Here is a 17,463-nt window from a genome sequence, read left to right as displayed (position 1 = left end):
AACCAAATTATTTCCCATTAGAAACAAATTACCTTCTATGACAGCAGGGCAGAGCTTTATGTAATTTATTTTTAACAGGTTTTGCTTGAACTGGCAAGGAGGCAGGTCTCTTCACTGATAATGTATGAGCCTGGAGGTGTCTGTTTCCCCAACCATTTCTTGCATCCTTATCAGCCAAGAACCTGCCCTTAAAATTACACAGACATCCAAGGAGTCAGTGGTCAGCAAGAGTCAAGCTTGACATGAAGGAAACCCAACTTTTTACTAAGAAGGGAGACCTTGCCTTGATACTGTCCATCAATAGCACATTGAGCTGTTCAGCTCACTCACCATGGTCTTCTTTACTAGGGAGAGATGCACTGTTGCTTATTACAGGCATTATCTTTTCATTTCCATTCCTCCCTCTCTTCCAGACACAACACACACAAACACACTTATTGTATGGACACATACGGTATGTTGCATCTGCTTTTAAACACTGATTTTTCAGACTAGCTTATGCATTTTGGACTGTTTTTAAAGACAGATGAATGCAATACCTTTTTAAAAATACAGCATTAACATACTGACAAACATATGTATATTTGGACCAGGTTAAAATGGGTTGCCCATCAATAACTATCCTTGGATTTAATTCCATTGGCTGAAAACACCTTTATGTGTTTCCTTCTGTCTTTGCCTATCTTTGGAGGAGGTATTGTTAGGAATGGTTATGTATTTCATGGCCTATTAAGTCTCTTATGCCTGAAATGTACCTGTGAGATAGTATCTGTAATGTATATGACGCAGACTCCTTCCTTCCTTCCTTCCTTCCTTCCTTCCTTCCTTCCTTCCTTCCTTCCTTCCTTCCTTCCTTCCTTCCTTCCTTCCTTCCTTCCTTCCTTCCTTCCCTCCCTCCCTCCCTCCCTCCCTCCCTCCCTCCCACAACATACAATGTTGATTGTACCAGAATATTTTATGTGTATTTCTTTCTCTCTTCATCTCCCTCCTTGGTAACTGAATATGCGCTTGATTGATTAGCTTTGTGTTATACCTGCTGAATGTTAAATCATGATATGCATTAATTATGATTGTTATTATCATTATCATTTTATGAAACAGAAACAAACTATAAGGCTAATGTGTTCAGGACTTCCAGGGAAGAAATGGCGGACTGAAGACACCTCTGCGAAAAGTGGAGCCAATGACTATGGCAGAATGAAGAGCTGGCTAGTAGACTGGCTTTTCAATAATTCCTCTCTGGACAAGGAGAGGACTTGAGATCACCCACAAGGGCTGCAGACAGTTGCTCCTCACAAGGAGACCACAAGACAGCAACCTCCAGCAGGTTTTTAGAGCTCTGGGAAACGAGAGAATAGCCATCTTGCTGAAACCACAGTCGGCACCTTTGAAAGGACACTGGTTTTGCATACTTCCCTTTCTAATCACTTTTGGAAATTGCTTGTTAACTGCTTTTCAGCTATTAGGAATCTTTGGATCAACAAGTTTTACAGCACCAGGTGAGTTTCCTCCAATCCTTAGTGAAATTAGTTTTAAATACAAGTTTAAGGACTTAAAATATATTTTTTTTCTGGAATAAACAGCAAAAGGGTGATTAAAACTTTGATTTTAGAAAGCTGCAAACAGACTAAGGGTTCAGATAAATTTGAAATAAGATTTTGGAATTACAGTGGTACCTCTAGTTACGAACGCCCCTCCTTACGAATTTTTCAAGATACGACCAGCTCTGGCCCCAATAATTTACCTCTACTTGCGAACTCCGCCTCTACTTACGAACCGGATCCGCGGCCATTTTCCCTGCTGCCACGCGGTCGCAGCTTCCTGTGGGTGAGATCACGGTAGCAAGGAGACGTTCGGTGAGGCTTGTGGTGTGTTTTGTGGCGTTTGGAAGGTTTTTGTGGCGTTTGGAAGGTTTTTGAGGTTTAAAAATAAAATGCATATGTTTCAGAACTGTTTAGCCGTATTTACATTGAACCTTATGGGGAAATTTGCCTCAACTTGAGACCAAATTCGGAGGGCGGAACGGATTAACCGTATTTACATTGAACCTTATGGGAAACTTTACCTCGACTTGAGAGGTAACTGCAACTCGAGTTGCAACCAGAGTAACGGAACGGATTAAGTTCGTAACTAGAGGTACCACTGTAATTGTAAAGAACTCTTCCCATGGGAAAATGTTTTTGTTTTGAATTCTTTTTAAAAAAACATAATAAAGAGTTTAAAAATTGGACACTAGAGGGAACTAGAAGGAACTAAAGATTACAATTAAAGGAGAAGAACAAACTTCAGTTAGAAGTACAGAATGAAGCAAAATATTTTAACACTGGACATACTGAACAATACTTTTGAACAATGGACCCAGAAGTTAATTTTAATAGTGTCTGCCTCTACAGATAGACTGTGTTTAAAAGATGTTGTGGAAGAGGAACAAGTTTTACCTGACAAGATTCAGACTGATTTAAAAGTGGATTTAAAAATAACAGGCTACAAGAATGACATGGAAAAAGATGTTATACCAGACATACATAATTAAAAGGGATATACAAATAATAAACCAAGAGAGTGACCTGAATAATCTTCTTATATTGGATTTACAAAAGACATTTGTTAAAGCTTTGAAGAATTTTGTGAGAAGGGACAGATTGAAAAGAAATCAAGCTCTAGGGCATTATTTGAAGGGACTAAAGATCAAGATTGTTAGAAGTAAAAGGAAGGAATATAGAGTTGGTTTATTTGATCAAGGTTAAAATAGACATGTTGTTATTTCTGGTAACCCTTAATGAACTTTTGCTGACATCAGGACTAAAAGCTTTAAGGATTTATTTATAGGTAAGAGATGGGATATGGGAAGAAGAGATGATGTGTTGTATTTTAAGAGTAGGTGATATTACTAGAATTGTTTATACTTGTGATGAGGGGGGGAAGTAATTTGTTTATATAATTGTTTTGTTTTTCTTTACTACATCCTTATTTTTTTCTTTTCTATTTTTCTTTCAATTTTTTCTTCTTTTCTGCACCTTCTATTTTTTATTTTTACTTATTTTTTTATTTTTTTTTAGTTTTTATTAGCTTTTATTGTTGTAATTGTAATTTTTAATAAAATTACTACTTTATTAAAATTACTATTTTATTAAAAAAGGACTAATGTGTTCTATGAATGATCCTGTGACCTTCTCATGAACATAAATATGCTGGGATAATATACTGTATGCTGGAAGTAAGGAATGACAAGAAATAAGGAACTAGGCTAATGTCAATAAGGGGATTAGTGTACTGAGGTCAAGAGGTTATAAACACCTGGAATGCCAAGATGTGCAATCTTTCTCCTAATTATAGAGATCCAACTGCCTGAAGAAGCTAATCCCAAGATGGACTGAGTGATGGGGGTCCAATCTGGTGTAGCTAAACAACCAAGAAGAGGATGGACCAGAGCCAATCAGCACCAAGACTTTTGAGAGCTTCAAAGTGTTATGTTATCACCAGCCTGGCAGAGGAACTTTACCATATACCTCCTGACACTTACCTTGCCCTCTCAAATGAATGTCCAACATTTCCCTGCTTCTTCACTGTTTCAATCTTTCTTTCCAGCCAATAAGAACTGCATTGGAACTCTTGTATCTGTATCTTGGTATATTGTTATCCTTCTAATTTCCTTGCTGTTGCCTCTTTCTTATAAGTTGCATGCTTATCATTTAAACTTTGCAAAATTCATTCAGCAAATTAAGAAAAGAGATCTTAAATGCATTTTTTCTTACGTCTCACCATCTAAAATTGCACAAAGGAATGAAGCTATTTATTGCTTTCTAAATATTCATTAATGCACGGGCTGGGTTGGAGGATTCACAATCCAGAGGGGTTTATGAGCCAGAGTCACTCAGATATAAGCTCTGGACCCTAGAAACACCAGTTTTGGGTGATATATTTCATAAGCATTGTTAGCAGAAAGCATACGGTATGAAGTAGGGATATCAGGCAAGTTGGTTCTTATCTGTATGACTGATTGGCAATAAACTCTGAAAACCTTCCTAGTCCTAATAATACCACTTATGCTGGTTTTGTAATATGGGGTTTATTTATAATTTTAGAAGCAACTCATGAGAGAATAAGCAAACATATGGATCTCTAACAGGTTGGAGGTCCAACATCACCACACTTCCGATTCCCAGTTGGACAGGGCGAGATCTACATGAGGCATGATTTCACTTATTTTTCACTCAGCTTCTCTTAGTCTGTGTTCCAACACTGTTGTTCCTTCCTCCTCACAGACTAGCTTCTCCTAGCTCATTCAGCCATGATTTGCATCAGCATGCTTTGCTAAGCAAATCACAAGTATTTGGGCTCACACAATACACTAAGACATATGCCCTGAATCTGAAATGTATTTGCCAACATGTTCCTTTGTGCCCATCAGAGTTCCCAGCTCACCTGATTTTTAATTTTTAAAAATGAGAAAATAGGATGCTAGAAAGCAAAAGCCCAGCCTAGACAACAATCCTGGCCTCATGTAGACACCAAAAACATTTTTAGAATACTGTATAAAATGGTGAATGGCTACAGTTGAGTGTTTTGTTTGGAAGAACATTCATCAGTCCAAAGCAAAAGAAAAACAGAGAAAAACATAAGATGAGAAGACAGTGAGCACCCTGAATGTTTAGAGGGGATGTTTGGATCCATTTCCCTAGGATATCCATAACACAATACCCATATTCCAGATATGTCCACCTTCCCCAAAACATTGTGAAGTCCAGCTGCCACCATGGGTTGCAACTGCATTAAAAGTGTTCAAACCACACAGTAAGGTAACATCAAATAAACCATATTAGGGATTAGCTAGGTAATGCTAATAGATCTGGTGTGCAAACATTTGGATCACCAATAGATGGCAGTAATGGGGGGTGTATACATACATTGCCTTAAGTGGAAGAAAAGAGACTGAATTCTTCACATTCCTCCTCCTAACATCCCAGAGAGATTGCTCTATTGAGTTCTTCTAACAATCGGTTAGCTCTCAAAGAGGAAAAAAAACCCCTGACATTCACTTACAAACACAGGTGAAGCTGATTACTGGTTTGAAGTTGTTTTCGTGGATGAAAGTTCAAAAGTGGGCATTAGACACCACAGTGAAGAACTTGGGCATTATATTTGCAAACAATCTACCTAGCAAACAATGTGGGGAAAGTCACCGGACATCAAAACTTACATGTTGAGGGCAATCCTGATTTTGACATGATACCATTTAGATGGGTCAAGTTACAACTTGTGTCATACGTAACATGCAGAGCAGAACATCTGGAAAGCAGTTCAGATGGCTTATAAGAATGCTGATTTCCTAAGTCCATAAATAGTATGCCTTGGGGATTATTATGAAGGGACTAGGGGAGACTGGGTGGATTTGCATTAAGCTGAAAGAGAATGTAGATATTTATCCATCCTTAGTATTGCCTGCCATCTAGAGGATTTGTTCTTTCCTGCTCATGAGACCTTTGATGTTGGGTTGAAAAGTCATACAGAGATGCCACTCAGGTGAGAGCATCACAATGTCAAGAATAAATGTTTAAAAATGTCCTAAACTAATTCCTATTCGTATCCACATTCAAATTAAGCCATAGTTTTCAAAACTTTTCCAGAATTCCTTAGCATATCCTAAATTCATTAAGCTATTTTCTTAATGTTAGACTCTTAATATTTTCACTTACATGGATAAACCTCTTGACAGGTTTGAAAAAAGATCAAGTATTAAAATTGGCACCTAGTGGGAGAGAGGGAAAAATACGTTTGAACATTCTGCCCTGAAAATAAAAATACTGTAAAAACCCTACACCTTTTGAAAACATAGCATTTCAAGAAAATCTCAACAGGTAACTCCACCTGCGAGACTTTTGAGGGGCTTGGAAACCAAGCAGTAACAAACTAGGTTAGTAATTGGATGGGAGGCCATCGGGAAATACTAGGATTAAAGACTAGATTGTGAAGGTGGAAAACATCATAGAAGGCAATGACAAAGCACTTCTGTGCTCTTACCACGAAAACAGCAGACACCCTCCATGAAATTAAAAGAGCTGAACTCAACTTAAAGGAAACTTTACTTTCTTTTTCCAAGGAAAACACACACCCTCAATATTTTTGTGCATGGAAGTTGTTTAATTCCAACTTTCACAATTTGGGGAGTCTCCAGAGAATCCATCTTCAAGAATCTCCAACCAACACAGCTATTGCTGAGAGTTCTAGCACTTTGAGGCTACTTATTTGGAACACCCTTAAGCTGGAGAAAGCTTTTTTCATCCTCACAATTGTTATTGTTCAGAAAAGTAGGTGAGGCTAAGTAGATGAGAGGTTGACCACTATTTTTAGCAGGATGTACAACGCAGGTGAGGTGACATAGATGAGGCTGAGCTAGTATGTGATCTAAGAAGGATAACAAAGAATGAAACACCTGGAATAAGAAGAGGACCAGATGGTGATGCCGAAAACAGCCCTCTCATGGTGATACTGAAGTTTCATACATAGGAAGACATGTGGGATAGAGCGCCACCATCACATTATCATGCACTTTCTAATGGCAATGGATTGGGAGATAAAATGAGGGGTGTCATATCTGGGCTGACCACTACGTGGCAGCAGGGAGACACAGAAAACTCTAGCTCCTTGCTGTCATCTAATGGTAATCTAATTTTTGGAGCTCTAGGTAAATATATATTTGTAGCCCTTGATAAAAGATAGTGATAGAATTACAACAGTAATTTCCATAATAGAACACAGAATACGTATCCTAGCTCTCAACTGAGTTTATAAAAATCCTTATAAAAAGGATGGAATGGAGGGAATTGAAGAACAGATCTCCAATGCCAGAAATCTAATCGTTCTCCTTTCTTTTTATACTTAATTCTGAACTAACTACATACTCTTCCACATTTTACTCTTGCACTCTTTTTTCTTTCTTTCCTTTAGTGCCTCTCCTGTATGGATCTATTGACTGAAACCTTCTTAGGAGGGGGAATGCAATCTAATCCTTCTATCATTACCTTCTCTGCTGTGGGCCTTAGCTCGACCTCCACAAGTGCACCACAGATCCTATCATCTGTGCAAGCACAAACTCATTTCTCTTTCTGCCTTCTTCTGCATCATTTGAGACAGCAGCATTTAGAACAGGGCAAGAGAGACATGTAAACACTGACTTGATCAAATAAACAAATTAATTTCCAAGTTAATTCATCTGTTATTGTAAATCTCACCTTTATTTCCCCCATTCCTTACCCTCTTTGGTCATGTGAGTAGCATGATAAACATCAATCACTAACAAAATACTAATTACTGTGAATAAACTGAGAAATGGTAAGGAGCCAGATTTAAGCTTCATCTAAATGTATTTGCATAGATGTTTTTATTATTCATCAACAACGGATACATTTTCTGTGTTCCATCTAGAACAGTGTTGTCCAAACTTGGCCACTTTAAGATGAGTGGACTTCAACTCCCAGAATTCCCCAGCCAGCCATGCTGGCTGGGGAATTCTGGGAGTTGAAGTCCACTCATCTTAAAGTGGCCAAGTTTGGACAACACTGATCTAGAATATAAAAGCTTAGGTTCAGATCCCTTCTCAGCTGTGAAGCTGAGGACGGGATGGAATGGGATGGAATGGTTGGATAGATGGATGGATGGAACATCTAAAGATACATGCATATTAGGATTGGGCAGAGCTTCAAATCTGAAGGCAAAAAGATGTTTTGGAGTGTGTAGGAGCAGGAATGTAGCACCTGTTTGCAACTTCTTAAAGCAGCCACACCTTTTCCCAGGATCACATGGCAGGGAACTACACAATCCTGGGAAAAAGGCAGAGACATACTGCATTTGCAGCCTGGTGTGCTCCAAGCCCTTTTTCATCTTTGAAACTAAAGTGCTGCCTAGTTTTAGTGTACATTCATAAAATTTGACATACAAAGGCCAAGTTCATACATCAACCAGGCAGGGGAGGGGGCCAGTAATCTTCTGTAATTTTTTGACCCTAATACATAGGCCTTTGGATTTTCCACCCCACCTGAATGGAAAAGGCCAGAAGATCCAATGTCCCAGCACAGTAGGTAGGCGCTTACTCCCTTCTGTATGAGATATACTGGAACAGGGGACTGGATTTTCTGATCTTTCACAAGGCAACAGATATTCACAATTTCACAAAAAGTACACAGACTGGATGGATGGATGGATGACCGCCTCCCAGCTTAGACCAGGATTCTTAACAGGTTCAGATAAAACCTGACCTGAAGGAAGGACAATGGTTATTTTTCAACAAATTAGATTTCCACAGCAGCTTGTCAGATGTTTAAATTCAGAAAGAAAGCTCCAAGAAATGGTGCATTCTGAATATTTCCTGGAAATTAATGACTGCCCTGTGAAGCTCAGAATAACTAAAACCGAACCAGCAAGGCCTCTGGGGATTTCTTTATACTGTAGACAAGTAAGGCAGTTTCATTTCTAATGCATATGTATGCATTGCAAAAGTCAGTGGTTTACTTCCACTAATCGTCATAAGGTGTGCCTGAAATGTAGGCAGGAATACATATTTACACAATGTTGCAATGACAACAGAAGAACCATGGAGGAAGCCCTTGGCTGATAATAAGAACTGTTCCTATCAAGAACACGAGGAGCAAAGGAGCATCTGTTTTGCCAGTTGTCAAGGCAGTGATCAGATGCCCAGGCAATTGGTTCTTTTAGGTGAGGAGATTTTAAGCTTTATTGTTAACTCTAGCAAGCAGATTTAAACAGGAATACAAGAGCATAGCATAAAAGCATAATGTACCAAGCAAGATGATAAAACTCTTCTCCTACTGTTGGAGGCAACAGCGGAGAGATCCCAGGATGGCTTAGATAACACAGTGCCTAGTCCCACGGCCTGTGCCCACACTCCAAATTCCAGGGGCAGTGCCAGGTCTTTTAATGAAAGTTTGGCACTGCAATCCCATGACTCTGTTTTGGAGTCAGGGTCTCTAACGTGACCTTGACCAGAAGTTATACCTGCTCATCAAAAAATTCCAGAGCCTGACAATTGTACAGATAAGCTTAACCTAAACAATCTCCCCCTCCACTTCTAAGTAAAAGTGAGAAACAAGCCAGCTAAACATTATTATGATTCAAAATGAGTTTTCTTGACGTGTGCAGGAAAAGTCAAACCATGTCACCTAAACTCCTCAAAATAACAATGGTCTTCCGCATTGCCACTGCAGCATCTGTCGAAGACTGTTTGCTCAGAGATTTTGTCTGTGAATGTTTTCAGCCCAACAGCTTTAAAGGGGAAAAAAAAATCACTCTTGCTAGCAAGCCAGTCCTCATTGCCCAGCCCTTCATTACTCAACAGTGTCTATGAACAGTCATGGAGGGCAGTCAGATTCTGCTCTTTCCATGGACTCTGAAACTCCTCTACTTTGGCAGCAACCTGACTCAATTCACAGACCATACCACACACATTAGGGATGGGCATTCGGAGGCCACAGCAGGGGCATCCACAGGGCCAGTCAAAAAAGTCAAGATGGTGGCTGCAGCCATGCAATCAAAGCCCTTTTTACTAGTCTCACGCCTAGGTCACCCAGTTTAATGTAGACTAAAAATGCCATTTGGTAGGCTGTGGAACGCTTTCCAGCTAAAAATGCAGAAAACCAGCAGCACAGTTTTCTGTCCTTTTGAAGGGGAAAGTGGGGAAAAAAATGTAATACAAGCCAAAAAATACTTAATATAGGATTGGGGGGGGGGAGGAGGAGGCTAAGGAACAAAGCCTCCCAAATGTAGAGAAAAGAAACAATCTTGGCCCCACCCAAAAATGTACAACTCAGCTCTATTATGATTACAGTTTGATTAGGCTGATAGCACAGAATAAGCTTCTTAGACACAGCCCTGGCATTGGACAGTCACATTATACCGAGAGTCTGGTGAATCAGGCAACGTACAGATGTGCATCAATAAATAATCTCTGTGGCAAGAACAGCCTTTCCTTACCTTTCGTAAGGGAAGCCAGAAGGAAGGGAGAAACCTCCTGCCAGTCATGCAGCACACTGGATGACTGGAACGAACTTTTTGTAGAGCAGCCTTTGAAGACAACTTGGAACTTACCATATCTGCCAGCAGAGATTGTGAGAGGTGCTCCTGGAAGGTACCACATTACCAATGGGTTGATCCAGCTGCATCGGTGCCAGCTGTTTTTTTCCAAATCCAACTTATTGTGCTCACTGTGGCATATACAGACATTGGTCCAAACTGCCTACGGATCATACTACAGCCCTCCAGCATTGCCCCATGCTCTTTACAGGTACAAAAACATTTGACACAGATAAAGAATGCTACCTTCATGTGCAGCACACCCTACATTAGTGTAAGTTGAACTGCCTATGGATTTGGAGCAGGTCCCCTCCTTTACAGTTTAGGAAGGGGTTCAAAGCCAACTTTTTCACCAAGACCTTTTAGTTAGGAGTCAGTAAGTATTTTATGTTAGCGGGCATTATGATTGCAACTGTGTTGTATTTTTGTAAGTCACCCAGAACCCTTGTCTGTAAGTGTGCAAGTAAGCCAAATAAAACCAGCAAAGGCCTCCCTATCACCACCCCATTATCAAAAGCTCTTCCTCTCATGCCCGATAGCCTTTTATGGATTTTAGGCAGAGGAAGCTGGAAAGGAATGGGTGGGTGTGTCCATTTCTCACTTTCTTTTCTTTCTCTTCCTTATGCCACAGGCCTTCTGTGGCTAAGGTTATTTGGCCCTCAAAGTGTTGCAAATCTCATTTTCAGTAGGAAGTTTAAGAGGGCATCGGATGCTCTTTGGCCGTGGAACACCCAGGCATAGATTAGTCAGCTCTGGAAAATGCTTGGGTTGAGGAAGGGAGTTGTCAGTTGGTGTCTGGAGTTGGAAGCAAGCCTGTAGCCTTGGCAAATGATGACTTTATTCCAACACTAAAGATTCCGTCAACTCCCTGGGTCCATTACTGATGCTGTATCTCCAACAAAACGGTATGTTGTAAGTCACAGAGATGCAACAGAGTTTCCGACAGTGTGATTGCAGTCTGCAGGGTCTATGGAGCTTCCTAACATGGGCTGAACTAAACTTATGCTGGCTTCAGCAGCAAACCATCAGTAGTACAGGTAGAGCCTAGGTCAGACATAGGTGGGGCTAAGAGAAATATGAGATTTTACGCCCCCAAATCCCACCCATATTTTGTCACAGAGTTGATCAATGTTAATATTCTTAATAGCACATTAAGTCCTGCAAAGGTTTAGACCTCAACTCCCATAGTCTATGGTGAGTATGGCCAGGAATTATGGAAGCTGAAGTCGAACACATCTAAAGGGTATCCAAGTAGGACTGGCTGAAGTAAATTTATTCTCCAATTGATTCAATTATTTATTTTTAGAGGACTCACATTCTGGCCCAAATGTTTATCCAAGCCATAGAAAAACACTATCTATACAATGCTAGTTATTTAAACATGGGAACACCTCTTTATATGACAGATCCACCCCACGGCTTTTTGATAGCTTGACACTGAAAGCATTGCTACGTACAGCCTTTTGCTTTAGCAGCCACAGAAATTCCAGAATAGATGTAAAAATATGTATTAAGCAGAGCGGCAGGGAGAAGAGGAAGTTTCATAAATAAATAAATATTCTGTTTTCTATGGAAGCTGCAAAGCTTGTTTTTTTACTCACAGTCTTTAAATAGAGTTCTTTTATCCTGTGAATCTTTTTAATAATGTAGGATCCACCATTTGCTATTCTTTGTCCTCCAGCATAACGGCATGCCAAAACTTGCCTTTTAATTTCCCAGAAGTTTGCCAAAGAGAGTTCTGTGGTCCTACCTTATTCTCCATGTAGTTGAGAATTTATTTCAAACTTCTCTTGGAGTTTTTGATCTTATTTTATTACTGAAGGTAGAACAAAATGCTCTTTAAGTATAGCATGAATTGTTTTCCAGAATGTTTGCAGCCATGCACTAAGTCATGGTGAGCCAGCAATTTTCTACTTTGATGTCCAGTATTTGCTCTGAGGTCTCAAGCAAAAGTCTTTCAAAGGAGTGTTACGTAAGTAGCTTGTGATTGGAAATAGAGTGGCAGGAATTTGATCCTAAATACTATACAGTATATTGAAACCAAGGGATAGAGCACCCTTCCACATTGCGAGGATTTAGATTCCCTGATATCTCAAAATAGGTTTGAGGCCAACCCGCAAAATTCTGACAACACAAGGAGCCAATCCATGCATCTTCCAGCTGATCGACTGGAGATTGTTAAAAATAGCCTTCAATCAGTGCCCTGTTGTCCACTCTCATTCATTTTATGCAAATTATCTGTCTCAAAATCCAAGCAGTTGCCATAAGGAAGAGCTTCATGGCTACCACAGCAATGTCTTTCTTGTAACACTTGTGAAATAGTAGTATGTCAGAAAGACAGGAACCTGAACCTCTATGGGAAGGAGGAGAGTCCAGAATTGAGCCCACATTGATATAAGAATTCCTATGAATGGAACCTGCAGATCTCCAGAGCTTTGGAGTTTCCAAGGGGAAACAACTTGATTTGAGATATTCTCTAGCAGACTCAGAAATGATTTGTCTTAGCTGATAAGCAAAGATGACAACATCAGCCCGTACAACAGTGGTGCAAGGCCCCTGTGCAGAAATGCCAGGAGATTCCATAGGTTAAATTCCCTTCTACAATGGGAAAGAGATGAGAAGTCATAGTTCTCATGAGTGCACAATATGCAGCCCCTCTGATGTTGCTGGTCCACAATCACCTCTGAGCCAAGGTGGCCAATAGCAATGGATGCTGAGAGAGAGTTCAGCAACATCTGGAGGACCACACCATGTGTACTTGTAAGCCCAAGAAAAATCAGACTAAAGGCACAAAAGACGGACAATGAGTTAGGATTTCAGTACTGCTTCCGGGTGACCTGATAATAAGTTTCTTTGTTTATGACAGCACAAACGCACAAAAGCCGAATCAGCTGATAAACATCAGTGAGATGTGCCGAAATTGAAATGTCTCTTCCATGATACTAATTATAGAAATGAATGGTATCATCTTTTCTAATTCAAAAAGAAAGAAGGTGGAGGGGAAGATCTTCATAAGCCTATACAGCAGTGTTTCTCCACCTTGTCAACTTTAAGATGTGTGGATTTCAACTCCCAGAATTCCCCAGCCAGCATGCTGGCTGGGGAATTCTGGGAGTTGAAGTCCACATATCTTTAAAGTTGACAAGGTGGAGAAACACTGCCATATAGTACAGGGTGGAGAGTTAACCTCTCCTTCCCCTCTCCTAGATTATTTCTAAAACACACACATTAACTGCATTTGCAAAATCAGTGTCAAGTTTAGGAAGATTCTGATAAACAGTAAGTTGCAGCACGAGACACCACCCTCCTTTAACTCATCTCAAGAAAGCTAAGCAAGTTTATATCTAGTTAGCACTTGAAAAAGAGACCACCAGGAAATATCAGGACTGTACTCTACGCTTGGAAGTTGAAAAAATATCTCAGAAGACAGAAAGCCACTTCAATAGCATTGCCAAGAAATCAACATGGATGAGTCCATGAAATCACCAGGATTCAACCACCATTACACTAAGTAATACAACAAAAGCATCAGTGCAAATTGTATATTAGGCTGGGGAATCTCATCAAAGCCCTTGGGGTTTGCTGGTGGTCAATGTGGCAATGTCCCCAATTTGGCAATTTTGAGATAAGACAGACCACCATCTTCATCACATCCATCATGGCTGAACGGCCTGGGGATAATGGGGGTTGCAATCCAGCAATTTTGGGGAATGCCAAACTGTAGAAGGCTGCTCTAAGCAACAGTGGGAAAATAAAACAGCTTCCTACGACTGAGTTCAAGATAACAAACTACTCTGTGATTGTTTCTTTTTGGCTTAGAGGGTGTAATAAACCAGTCAAGTGCAATTAAACCACCAATGGCTTAGAACAATGAATTCACATGCTCCTTGGGCCTATGTGATGGCCTTGGCCGCTGCTAATATCCTACAATGCTGTGACTTATTTGTTCCTCTTGAGTAAGCCTCACTCAAGTTCTCTTTCATATTTTTATGATATGAAATCAAATATTTTCAGAATGAAATAAACCTCAGACTTCCAATGCAACAGACAAAATCTGTTTACCATTTTATGTATGCATGTATAAAATCCCTTTCACCGTTTTATGGACATTCAAGTCTAACAAATACCGCTTTCCTCTCTCAGGCTGTTTAATTCAGGATTGATTTGCATTTTCTTGAGATCAGAGGCACTTGAGAAGATGCTATACAAGACACTGGAGCCTCAAATAATGCTGGAGAAACAAATTCTCCTGTATTTTTTTTTTCTTAGCAATCTGATGGAAGACAATTTGAATTAGATTTTTTTCTCCTGAGTGGAGCTTCGTGTTCCTGCACATCAGGAGGTGTATTACTGTTCTGTGTTTGATCAGCCAGTTCTACAGGTAGTCCTCGTTCAGCGACTGCCTCATTCACAGTTATGACAGTGATGAAAAAGTAACTTTATGACCAATCCTTGCATTTATGACCTTCACAGGTCTGTAAAGCAAAGGAAAATTGAAGTAAGATCATAAGTCGTGGTTTCACTTAGCGACTGCTTCATTTAATGACCAAGTTGCCAGTCCCAATTGCGGTCGCTGAATGAGGACTACCTGTACTTCTCTCCAGCTGTCTTCCCAAATTTTTAATAAATCCCCAGTGAAGACGTCTGGAGAGAACTTCTCCCATCAGCTCTTTCCAGTAGCGTAATTACTGCTGTAAAAAGGATGAGTCCTGCTTTTAAGAAACTCTTGGAGAATTTCTCCTTCCCCTGAGAAATTTAGACAAATTCTCCAATTTCTCTGCTTGCAAATTTGGTACAGAATTTCAAAAGGAAATTTGTGCCCAGTTCTATTCTCAAAAGCTTCAAGGCTGCATTCTCACATCTTTAGCCCTGTCGTGCAAAGCCTTAATATGTATGTATGTATATATGTGTGTTTGTGTGTACTCATACAAAGTCTTAAGCTTCCTTTATTTTAATCTTGTTAGGGCTTTAAAGACTTGAGACAGTAATGCAAATCCAGTCCATTCATTCAGCTTATGGTTTAATGGATTGCGCAAACCCAGAACATGGGGTAATTCAGTAGCCAAATGAAGCTCATTGTGTGAACACAAACTGTGGGGAGGGGGGATCCTTTAAACAAATCTTCTTGTCAGGTACCCACTTCTCAGATGCACTCAAAAGGTGAAATACTCTCTGCATTTTTGAAGGTTCACTTTTGTGCAGACTTGCATGCGCAGCGTATACAAAACTGGGAGGGGAAAAAACTTCCTGGTTTGACAGAAGCGGCAGTAGCAATAATATGTGCAATTATAAGGGTTCTGCTTTTGGACAGTCACCCGCTTTAGCACAGCGAGAAGGTGAATTTTAAAAGATGCCAGTCTTCGGTGTTATCAAAAAATATAAGAGACAGTATAGGAAGAAACTGAGAAACTGGCAAACAGCATCAAGATCTAGAGGGCAATTTTGAGTATTCAACGTGTGCCATTTCAAATGGCAAAAAAGGAGAAAACTAAAATCTATGACTCTTTGAAAAAATATCACTCGTATAGTAAGTACTACGGGGGCGGAAGGAAAGCAGAAAGGGGAAGGGGAAAAATCTCTCTCCAGAAAAGTTGCACATCTCCCCACAATCCGGACCACCACAACGCGTACAGACCTGGCTTCCACCGACTCCCTGGCCAGAAAGACGCCAAGATTACCTGGATCTGAGGCGGGTGCAAGCGCAGCGTGGCTGGAGCCCATGAAGAGAGGCGGCGGCGAAGGCGTCCGCCCGGGAGTTCCTTCTGCAAAATCCCTGCAGGGGCGGAGAGGCCCGGCTGGGAAGGCGGGGACGGATTTGAACACACGCCCGCCCGGGGGAACTCGCCCGTGGGGCGAAGAGGCCGGATCGAGAGGGTCCCTTTCGGGTGGGCGCGGGGGAGCTGCCGGGACGACGCGCCGAGGACTGCAGCCCTGCCTGCCTGCGCGTTCTCTTGACTTTTCTGCCCAATCAGAATAATTTTTTAAAAAAATCATCTCTGAAGCTGCTACTTCAGTTTGGGCGGCGGGGGGCGGGGGTGTTGTTTGCACTCTTATAACAGCGCTTTGTTTCTTCTTCTGGGGAGGTTCTTTTTTTTTAAAGCCTAATCAACGAATGGCCTTTTTGGAACAAAACAATGCAAAGTCATTGTGCCTTCTATGAAGCTGCGGGCGCGGGGCACGGGGAAGGACAGCTGGCTCCTAGCTGGGTTTATCCAGAAGCTTTCTCCGGTGGGGTGATGCAAGGAGAAGGGTCAGCATCGGGGAGTCCTCCGGCACCCAGGTCGTCAAGGGCTCTCCTTGCCTCCCACCAGGATCTCCTCGCCCACCTTTAATTTGGTAGATTTGTCTCAACAGGTGGTAGCTCCTAGCCCAACTCAAGTGCTAAGCAGGTTCTGGGCTGGCTAATACTTGGATGGGGACCTCCAGGGAATCCCAAGGTCAGAGGTTGGATTAGGAAGTTTAAAGAATCCCAGAAGGAGCTAGCAGACCATGTCTATAGTCTAAGTCAGTGTTTCTCAACCTTGGCAGCTTTCCGAGGTGTGGACTTCATCTCCCAGAACTCCCCAGCCAGCCTTGCTCGTCACTCATCAGTGCTTGTGAGTGTGGGGTTTGCTCCCTGTTTATATACAGTAGCTTGCCCTGCCAGTGTTGGTGGGGATGTAGTTTTCTCCTTGGTAGTTCCTTGATTAGGGTATTGTTTTCTGCTTGATTGTTTGTCTGCTGGATTTTAAATAGTTTTATCCCCTACAGCAGTGTTGTCCAAACTTGGCCACTTTAAGATGAGTGGACTTCAACTCCCAGAATTCCCCAGCCAGCCATGCTGGCTGGGGAGTTCTGGGAGTTGAAGTCCACACCTCGGAAAGCCGCCAAGGTTGAGAAACGCTGGTCTAAGTGTTGCCAGAGAACCTGTGGAGGACGTGGTGGTGAAGTCAACAGGAGCCGAACTTGGTTGAAACAGACTGTAGATCTATCTGGTTAGATTTATTCCTGCCTTTCTTCCAGACATATCAGCTAAAATCAGGGGTCTGGAAGCACCTTTTCCAACTAACAAAGGTTATTAAAAGAGAGAAGCTTTCCTTTCTTTTGGGAATTCCGGGTGGCACAAATAACATTTCCCTCTCAGTTCTCCTACATCAACAATGCTATGGAGAAGGTTGGGTTGAGAGAGAGTGAGTGGCCCAAAGTCACCTGTGGCTAACAGTAGACATGAACACACATTTCACAATGCAGTACCTTAAACAGTATGCCACAAACTGAATGGAAATAGCATCTTCATTTCCCAAAACTTTTTTGGGCCCAACAAGGATTCTTAGAAGATCAGAATGGTGGCTGGCTACAACCCAGGATTTTAGAAGAAAGGGATGTAAGTCATGAAAA

General features: G+C 41.2%; 1 protein-coding gene across 1 annotated transcript in view; it reads right to left on the bottom strand.

Annotated features, from left to right (window-relative positions):
• The window catches only part of PLD1 (phospholipase D1), a 150,955-nt gene extending 134,935 nt beyond the window's left edge, over nt 1-16,020 (bottom strand). Inside the window, exon 1 of the mRNA XM_088132618.1 lies at nt 15,765-16,020. The gene's annotated coding sequence lies outside the window, so the exon portion shown is untranslated. The remainder of the gene's footprint in view (nt 1-15,764) is intronic.
• Nucleotides 16,021-17,463: the final 1,443 nt, after the last annotated feature.

This window comes from Python bivittatus, unplaced genomic scaffold (genome assembly GCF_059951505.1).
Source record: "Python bivittatus isolate LINGU-HERP-01145 unplaced genomic scaffold, Pbiv_v1 ctg000980_np1212, whole genome shotgun sequence".
Classification (NCBI taxonomy): domain Eukaryota; kingdom Metazoa; phylum Chordata; class Lepidosauria; order Squamata; family Pythonidae; genus Python; species Python bivittatus.
Note: the sequence above shows the minus strand (reverse complement) of the source record. Positions and strands in the feature narration are given on the sequence as shown.